The sequence below is a fragment of the Hippocampus comes genome, unplaced genomic scaffold (assembly GCF_001891065.2).
Source record: "Hippocampus comes isolate QL1 unplaced genomic scaffold, H_comes_QL1_v1.1 scaffold187, whole genome shotgun sequence".
In the NCBI taxonomy this organism is placed as follows: Eukaryota; Metazoa; Chordata; class Actinopteri; order Syngnathiformes; family Syngnathidae; genus Hippocampus; species Hippocampus comes.
The window spans coordinates 551,152-561,440 of record NW_017828852.1 but is presented as its reverse complement, the minus strand read 5'-3'; the positions used below and the strand labels follow the sequence as shown (position 1 = coordinate 561,440).

The following is a 10,289-nucleotide window of genomic DNA, read 5'->3' as shown; positions in this document are numbered from 1 at the left end:
TCTGCCTCTCCCGCCCCCTTCTTTCTTTCGAAGCAAGTTGCTCGCTTGTGAAACAAGTGTTGCAGCCTTCATTCTCAGAGAAACTGATTGGCCATTGCCGACAAAGGGTTAAAGCTTCGATGGTGCGTAAATCAAGCCCTCTCGCCCCCCCCCCCCCCAACTAATAGATCGCCTTCTCGAATCCTGCATAGATTTCCATGTTTAGATCATGTACCAGTTACTCTTTGGTGTATATGCATGCACGGTGGATATCTGAAGTCGTTTAATGAAGCCTTTTGAGGAGTAGGGATTACAGTGGACAAACGCGAATGATTTTTTTTTAACAATACATAGTCCTGTTGTGTTTTTTTTCCATTCATTTGTATCCAAAGCAAACCACATTCACTCACAATATGCGGTTGACTCTCACGAATCTGATTTGACATTAGAGTGGACTGCAGAAGCAAGCTTATTTTTGACCAAAACCATTTTTTTTCTTCCCACGAAGAAATTCACACATTACATGTTTCCCCGTCTGCATGTCAAAATCCCTCGGCCATTGTTTTATTGGCGCATTAACAGTCATTTTTTTGTTAACGAGCACCATTAAGCCAGTCCACGCGGTCATGCCCTTGCCTTTGCCGGCAACCCGCACTTCTTCAACTCTTTTTTTAAAGTGCGTTTAAACCATAATAAAATTCATGGCGACTGCTTAAGGTTTTATAGTGCTGATATATGACTTGCTCTAGTGCAGACTGTAAACACTACTGGGATTGTTGCAGCCTTATTTCTTGCTCGGGAAATGTGCACATCTCATTCAGCGGTCAGGCTGCTCCGAGTGAACACCTCTTGGGTGTGGGATGTCCGAGGGAGTCCTCGGCATATCAACTTCCCGGGTGGAACGGAATAAAAGGCCCGCGGACTCAAGGCCGGGAGTCACGTTGAAGGGATACAAACCCGTACTTCGTTGTTTAGGAGATGAAGGCCCAACAACAGACCGGAGCAATGGGCCGACTTGATTCTGGACTTCCTGCATTCTGACCTCTTATCAAAAGACAATGTAAGGCTTGGTTTTTCTCAAAATGATCACAATGTTGAACTCTGGACAGGTTGCTAATCAGTCCAGTAAATCTAATGTCTGGCTTTCATTACACAAATGTGTGCTCCGCATATCTCGTTAGACCATCACGGTTATTTATGATTATTTATGAAGATGTGTGAGATATGCTTTCAGAGCTGCAGTGGGGAGATTACGGGGATCGAAGAGGGCGCGCACGGTTTGGAAAAGCGGCAGTGGAGACCCCAAATGTGGCTTTGGGCTCCTTAAATTGCGGCTTTGATCCCCACGTTTAGGTTAAAATTGAATTCGTTGCATACATCTGTCCATCTGATTTCACAGTCAATATTTCCACCTCGAGTAGATAGCTGCCGAAGAGCTAAACTCAAACGAAATTCGAAGACATGTTCGTTTTTGTCCTTAATATGTGGTAATTACTGTAAATCTTCTTTTCTGAGTCAGGAAGGGATATTGCCATCTTATATAAGCCAACGGGAAAAAAAAATGTAGGGCCAAAATATACGACATAATGACACGTTAGTTTGCTACAGTGCTATCCAAAAGAAACTGTTTTCTTTTTCGTCAGCATATGATCTTTCCGCTTCCATCGTGATGATGATCTTGGTCCACATTTAAATATGAACGCCTTCCTCCAAGTTACGTTGATCTTGCAGATTCAAATTTTCTTGAAAGCGGAGTGCGCGGAAGTGTTTTTTGTTGTTGTTATTTTTATGATCATTATTATTATTATCCTACTGCTGATATGCTCTCTTGTTTCCCTCTCATATTTGATTAAGCTATTGGCCAATTAATAAAAGTAACTACAATATGCTTTCATCTGATTATTTAAAATAAAAAGAATGGAAAGTTATGACAGTTTAAAAAAATAAAAAGAAAATGACAATAACAATAATAATAATAATAATAATACATTTCATTTATAAGCGACTTTCAAGACACCCAAGGACACTTTACAATGTAAAAATAATGTCTTTTTGCTCGCTTTACATTTTCATTCTTCCAGTATGCATGTCAAGCCGAGGCGTTTTCACTTTTCAGCAAAAATACATGAATTGGCCTTGCTTTTACAATACTTTTGGGTCATGCCAGTGGATGATGGGAAATGTGAAGCACAGCTGCGTGAACCACTGCAACACTACTAACAGAAACACACACACACACACACACAAATACATTCACACACACACACACACACACACACACACACACAATAGACAAATTAAAAAAAAAACGCCCAGAAGTTTCATTTAAAAAAAAAATCGGTTAATTGATTTTTACTCACAATGTCAACTTAATCACATTCGGATAATGATGTGTTTGAAATACCTGCATTTCAGTCTCATTATGAATATTTCAAATTGGCACACTTCGAATATAATTGTTAAATGAATTTAAATACTTGCAGTGTTCGTAATATTTTAATATTCCTGCGTGCAGGCCTAATCTCAAAACGTGGAATTAGCTGAATCCACCGTTTAAGAACGAAGGCAGCATTACAAATATTAGTGCAAGAAAAAAAAAAACATAACCACGGCAATTTACATTTCGGCATTTTAAAACAACGGATCACGTCTTCACAGGACATTTTACTATTGTGAACGTTCAGGGGGAAAATGTTGTTTGAACTGGACTTTTGAATTTCGCAAATTTCGAGACTTCTCCTGTATTTGAACCGCTATAAAAATAAATGCCACACAAATATAATGAAAGACAAATATCGAAATGACACAGGTTTTCAAAACGGAAATACTAACATGCTCCACTGGGGAACAATAACAACTCTCGCCTTGATCCCGACGCGCTCGAACGTAACGTCTTTCCGCGGCTTCACGTTCAATTTAAATGTTTAATTTTTTTTCATGTGAGGTCCACTAATATCCTCAAGTGGCGGTTTTCGTCTTCGATATTATGTAAATGAGAAACATAAACAAGATATATAAAACGTGAACATGCTCTAAAAAGAATCAATACACTGAACCCATTCGGTTAAAGCAAAAAAACAAAGCGAGCTGCTTGCTGCGTTATTTCTCCCCAATACACTGAACCCATTCGGAAAAAAAAAAAACCAAAAGCGAGCTGCTTGCTGCGTTATTTCTCCGGAGCAAGAAGTGTCCATCTTTGTCGCTTCCTTGATCATGCACTTTTTTATTTGATTATTATTTTATTACCAAATTGAAACGTCGAACAAACTTGTTTCCTTGACTTTGTATTTCAAAACGAGTTCATCAATTCATTGTGGATGTAATAATATGATGAGACGATTCTACATTCCTTATCTGGTTCACAGTCATAACGGCTGTCTGAGGGGACCCCGAACGGCAATGTGGCCTGGAACAAAATGCGGAGATCAACTGTAATTTGGTTTAGTGCAGGGGTGTCAAAAATACGGCCTGCGGGCCGGAACCGGCCCCCAAGGAGGTTCGATCAGGCCCGCAGGATAATTTAGTGAAAAAATGCATAAAAGAACAGAATTAATATTTTTAATAAGGTGCAATTCGTGGAGTATCTGCTAGGGACACAGTGTTTTGATCAGATTGAAACGTCGAACAAACTTGTTTCCTTGACTTTGCATTTCAAAACGGGTTCATCAATTTATTGTGGATGTAATAATATGATGAGCTGATTGTATATTCGTTATCTGGTTCACAGTCATAACGGGTGTCTGAGGGGACCCCGAACTGCAATGTGGCCTGGAACAAAAATGAGTAGGAAAACCCTGCAATCATTGCAATCATACAAACATGCGTGCGCACGCGCACGAACGTAGCCCCCCCCCCCACACACACGTGTACTCACGCACATGCTAAAATATTTTTTTAATTTTGAAAAAAGGGCGAAAAAATGAGCGAAAATGCTGAGATCAACTGTAATTTGGTTTAGTGCTGCTGTGTCAAAAATACGGCCTGCGGGCCGGAACCGGCCCCCAAGGAGGGTCGATCAGGCCCGCAGGATAATCTAGCGACTGTGTCAAAACTACGGCCTGCGGGCCGGACCCGGCCCCCAAGGAGGTTCGATCAGGCCCGCAGGATAATCTAAAAGTGAAAAAAATCCATAAAAGACAGGGAATTAATATTTTTAATAGGGTGCAATTCATGGAGTATCCGCTAGGGACACACTGTTTTGATCAGAGTAGAAGACAACATTTATCATTTATATTTATTTGGTTATTTATAGCGGAGTATGGTATAATTTTAATGGTCTGGCCCACTTGACATCTTCCGAGGCCGTATGTGGCCCACAATGTGAAATGAGTTTGACACCCCTGGTTTAGTGTAAAAAAATAAGCTCTAGAACTCGGGGTAACAATTTGCAAGCACTTTAATTGGGTAAATGTAAATCATATATTTTGGGTATTTTCAAAAGTTTTGAAATCCTGAAATACATTTTGTAAAGGTAAAGTAAACTTTATCACATTCGACAACAAAATTATTATTATTTTTAGTACTAATACACAGTACATTTCATAGACGCCGTATGTGGCCCACAATGTGAAATGAGTTTAACACCCCTGGTTTAGTGTAAAAAAATAAGCTCTTGAACTCGGGGTAACAATTTCCAAGCACTTAATTGGGTAAATGTAAATCATATATTTTGGGTATTTTCAAAAGTTTTGAAATCCTGAAATACATTTTGTAAAGGTAAAGTCAACTTTATCACATTCCACAACAAAATTACTTATAACTACAAATGTAAACATGAATTATTTTTAGTACTAATACACACAGTACATTTCATAGAGAACATTTTCCTTGAAAAAGACTGTAGTTGGTCCAGTCTAAACAGTGTAAAATATTCAAAGTAAATCACATTGAAATAAATTTTGGAGCATTATTTACTTTAAATGGTTGTCGACTGGTTAGCACATCCACCTCACAGTGGAGAGATGCAGGGTTCGATTCCGACTCCGGCCTTGCTGTGTGGGTTTTCTACGAATACCAAAACATCCACAAAAAAAATGCATGGCAGGTTCATGTTATACTCCAAATCACAGGTGACAAACTCAAGGCCCAGGGGCCTGATGTGGCCCGCCACATCATTTTATGTGGCCCCCAAAAGCACATCATGTGAGTCAACTTCCATGATCCTTACTAAAATTTCTACCGAAATGTCAAATTTTTCATGTGTAATAAATAACACTGAGATTTTGCAATCATTTTGTTACCCTGTTGACACTCATGTAAACAATAATTGGACAAACAACAAACCAATAGCTGTTTTTGAGAGAGTCACAAGGAAGCAGTGACAGCTCCGACGAAGGCTGAAGTGACAGCTAAAACGGTCAGCTCGTTAAATGTCTTTCTCTTCTCCAAAAAAGACCATTGTCTGGAAAAAAAGAACTTTAAACCTAATTTAACGGACAAACAGTTGACTTGACTGATTTGAAAACTAGTAATCCGTCAAATTGTTGCGTACAAGTAATGCAATGAAATAATTAAACATTTATTCAGTTTCACTGTCCTAACAGCGACTCCGAGGGAAGACGTATCTCCAAAGTGGCTTCTGACAAAAAAAGAGTTTGACACCTGTGCTCTAAATTGTCCCTAGTTGTGATTGTGAGCGTGAATGGTTGTGCCCTGCGATTGGCTTGCAACATGTTCCTTTACAAAATTCATTTCAGTCTTTTCAGTGGTATTTGACTTCTGAAGCGTACCCCTCGTTAAATATGTGGTTAAAGAGGATCTACCTTAAAATCTGGAGCAGAAAGAAAAGTGTGGGACTCGAACCCCTTTGTCGAAACTGATCATTGATCAATTGTTTTAAGTTCTAATTTTCTTGAAAAAAATCACTCATCTATGAACTGCTTTATTTACAACAACTGGATAGCCGCTGATGTATTGCAACTAACTGATGTCATCACCGGGCAGGCGACCAGACCACAGCAATTCATCAATAGTTTTGTTGCCTTTGGCTTATCTCTGTCGATATTAAAACACAATAATACAGACTTTTTGTTCACCATTGCACAAGAGTCACTTTAAATCAATCTCATGCATCTCAATCATGGCAGATCAAGATTAAAAATATATGTAAACAAGGTCGCTAAATGTGGTATTTTCATATATTTAGCAGCTATATTCACTTTGCGTTCAACAATACCAACAGCTAGATTAGCATTTATCCATTTTCAACACCGTTTACTCTGATGGCGGGGAGTTGCTGGAGCCTATCCCAGCTGACTTTGGGCGGAAGGCAGACTACACCCCTGAACGGTCGCCAGTCAGTTGGACGGCACATATAGAGACAAACGGCTATTCACACCAACATTCACACAGTCACTGAGTGGGAACCAATCCCACATTGCCCGCACACAACTCAGGCGTGTGTACCACTACACCATCAGCGGCTACTAAATTAGCATGACTCCCCAATGTGTTTACTGAATGGTTGCATATCATATATGTTTATATTAGGGTTGGAACGCTTGACAAAATCTACGGCTCGGTTCAGATATAAATTTTGTGCTCATGGTTTTCAGTTCAGTTTGGTATGTGTTGCCTTGAAGAAAAGTCAGTTATGTCTTGGATAGTTAGGTTAAGTACCGGTATATGTTCACAGCATTATTACTAACTACTGTTATTGTTACGGTATCATTATTGAAATTATTTTTGTTGTTGTTCAACCTATGTCAGCAGCATATAGTGACAGGCATAACAAATGCAGTCACTGCTCTTTAGTTGCAATGCGCAAAGTACAAACAACCTGTGCATCGCCCTGTTATCATTTATACAACTGAATAAAAGTTATGGCTTCTTGCAAATATATAGCGGTGTCAAATCCAAACTCTGCCACACTTTGTCTTTAGCCACAAGTGCTTCTTCTCAACGGAGAGGTAAACAAGCTCCAGAGGATCAACTGGGAGCTTGTTTACCTTCCAGAAGCACTTGTGGCGAAAGACAAACTGTGGCAGGGTTTTTGCTCTCTGGATCAGGATTTGACACCTCTGCAAATATACCAGCTTTGTATTCAACTATGCAAATCCAGATTTCACAGTACGTATAGATAGATGTAATTAAATTGAAATAAGGTAATTATTTAAAGATCCATACTTTTTATGATATTTTTGTTTGGTGGTTTACTGTGAGGTTTTTCTTATGTGAAATTGGTGCCTTGGCTCTACGGTTTGGAAAACATGGAACAAAGCATTGCACTCCTATATTAACCCTTTCAGGGACAACGGTTATTACAGTGGACAGCTTATCATGTTATCAGGTTACAGGGTGCATAAAAGGGTTGAAGCTCAAGTTATCAAATGAGTCTTATATGATGCAGATTGACTCACATGCTTCATAATTCATATCCAATAGTAATAGAGGAGTGATTATCAATTGTACTGTATTATTATCTACCTGATGAGACCAAATGTCAGTGGTCTCCAAGATGGCTGTGCATGATACATGGGCAATTGGAGACCGCCTTGCACCCCTGATCATGTGTCTGAGTGTAACCCCAACCCCCAAATAGTGGCGGGGGTGCTAGTAATATTTTTTTTAAATGATAATGATTATAATTTGTTCAAAAATTAATTTCTACAATGCTTCAGAGGGATTGTCCCATGCTGTTTTCGTATTTATTAATGAAATACCATGACATCCACCATTTCTTGCAGGTCTAAAATCTCGTCTTCTTCTTGGAACCAAATTTGCAGATGTGACAGGGGGCACGGCAGGAACACCGAGTAAGGCGTAGCACATCTACAAAATTCAACAACACGCTGAAGTAGACCGGGCGGCCCAGTGGTCCAGTGTGTCGACCTCACAGTGCAGAGGTCATTGGTTCGATCCCGGCTCCGGCCTCCCTGCGTGGAGTTTGCATGTTCTCCAGGTACTCCAGTTTCCTCCCACATTCCAAAAATATGCATGGCAGGCTGATTGAACACTCCAAATTGTCCCGAGGTGTGAGTGTGAGCACGGATGGTTGTTCGTCTCTGTGTGCCCTGCGATTGGCTGGCAACCAGTTCAGGGTCTCCCCCGCCTACTGCTGGAAGACAGCAGGGATGGGCTCCAGCACCCCCTGCAACCCTTGTGAGGATAAAGCGGATCGGAAAATGGATGGATGGATTGATGACTGAAGTAGACCATTTCCCCGGCACGAAAATGACAAAGCACTTGTTTTTTAGCCGAGCGCAGAGTCCTTCTGTGACTAAATGTTCGGATGAGTCAGGGGTGATGCAACTCCGTGCACTGGAACCAAGTCTACCAAAATAGGGCCAAATATGTTTTTTTTTTAAACAAAGCACACAAAAAAACCATCAACATTAACTTCTTTTTATGATTTCATTTATGAACACTAATCTGACAAATAACAAATGTATGTAAACAAATACATCATGGAAATTTTGATGAAATCTTAAAATTAACAAAAGGCTACATGTCCAACATCCATCCATCCATCCATCCATCCATATTCTAATCCGCTTATCGTCACAGGGTTCGAGGAGAGCTGGAGCCTATCCCAGTTGTGTTTGGGCAGTTGGTAGGGTACACCCTGAACTGGTTACCAGCCAATCGCACGGCGCACATCGGACCCTTATACCTTCATGAGACTGGTTTGCCAAAGGACGTCTCCACAGAGACAATAAGCAACTGCGGACACGAATACACACCCATGATAATCACGCGCACGCACGCACATCCCCGATATTACCGCCTTCTTTGGATTCCTATTTTTCCCCCGCGATGAAACCTGAGCTGCCGAGCGCTCAAATGGACTCTGAGCTGCTAGTCAGACTGGTTGCATCGCGTTCCCCCTCTCCTCCTCGTTCACTACATGTCAAGTCTTGAGACCAGTTGTAACATGTCTTTTTAATGTACGCTGCATGTGCTAAGGTTTTTTTTTCTTCCTCAGACTAAAGTCATGCTCCCTCTCAAGGAAAATGGTTGGAGTCTGTTGGCCAATAAATCTGATTCGGTTTTAAATTGGATTAGATTATATGATCTAATCTGATTTCAGAATCCATCCACCCATCCATCCATTTTCTGATCCGCTTATCCTCACAAAGGTTGCAGGGCGTGGTGGAACCTATCCCAGCTGTCTTCGGAGAGGAAGTGGGGGACATTCGAACTGGTTGCCAGCCAATCGCAGGGCACAGATTTCAGAATCCTTCTTCTCCATTTTGAACAACCCATTTCCAAGATTTAATCCCACCCGATAACCAAAATACAGACAGATTATCTTTGAACAACTACTCCAGAGATGTTCAGTATTGGTTGCAGTGTTTTACACAGTGGTGAGGTTAGCAACATTGAGAATCCAACTCCAGTTGCCTACTCGAAAGGATGCAGTTCGCTGAAATATGATTTGTGTCGAATCGCTGGCAGGGTATGACGCACATGTCGTGTCCTTAGAACTCCAGTGTGAATCATGAATTTGGCTCACAGCACAGTAACATTTTGCTCCCAAATACTTTCCAAGTCATAAAGACTACATTTCGGTGAATATATGTTGGCCGAAGTGGTTGGAGGAAAATAATACTCACCGACTTCAAATGATATAATCAAGACATATGAAAGTGTGAATACTTTTAAATGCGGGTTAAAAACTACTTTGCCACATGCCTATGACTGAGGTCTTTCATAGTTGTTTTCTTTTTCTCGTTGTGTAGTTTGTAATTTTTGTGTTTTTTGTGCTTTAAGTATCTGTAACATGATAAGCTGTCCACCGTAGTAACTGCTGTCCTTGAAAGGGTTAATTTTTTTGTGTATTATTTTATTTTTTTGGTTTTAAATGGTGTCCTTTTAAATCTAAATTGTAGATTGAGTTACGTCGTGTCTGAAACACGCGATACTATACAGCTGCTTTAAAATAGTCTGAAATGTCTCCACTTTCTGTTCATTGTTCTCCTCTTTTCGTTAAATAAGTCTTAAATCCTGAACCTCGACAGACATGTTTCATATTCATATTCATAATATTAAATCCACATTGGGTTTTATATGAGATCCAGACTGCAGCATAAATGGATTCTATTCCCCTTGTGAACTGAACTCCTTTTGACTTATGTTTCCAGATGTCTCTCCCTTGTTGCTTTCCCGACTCATTTGTCCTCTTTCCTGCAATCTGTCATGGTTGGAGGAGTTATTCTTTGTTAATTGTTGATTGACTGATTTATTGAACAAATAACTAAATTAGAAAATACAAATGAAAACCGGAAGAAAAAAATTAACATCGATAGTTGTCATAGGTCAACATGGTTTACATGTTCAAAGGGAATAGGAAGAAAAGCTGATCTAGTCCT

The 10,289-nt window shown here is 40.1% G+C and overlaps 1 long non-coding RNA gene across 1 annotated transcript; it reads left to right on the top strand.

Moving 5' to 3' along the window:
* The first annotated feature begins 6 nt into the window (after window positions 1–6).
* On the top strand, window positions 7–7,786 carry LOC109508574 (uncharacterized). The gene is made up of 3 exons (XR_002166693.1): window positions 7–875; window positions 958–1,039; window positions 7,665–7,786. It is a non-coding gene; the product is annotated as an uncharacterized LOC109508574 (long non-coding RNA).
* The last annotated feature ends 2,503 nt before the right edge of the window (window positions 7,787–10,289 follow it).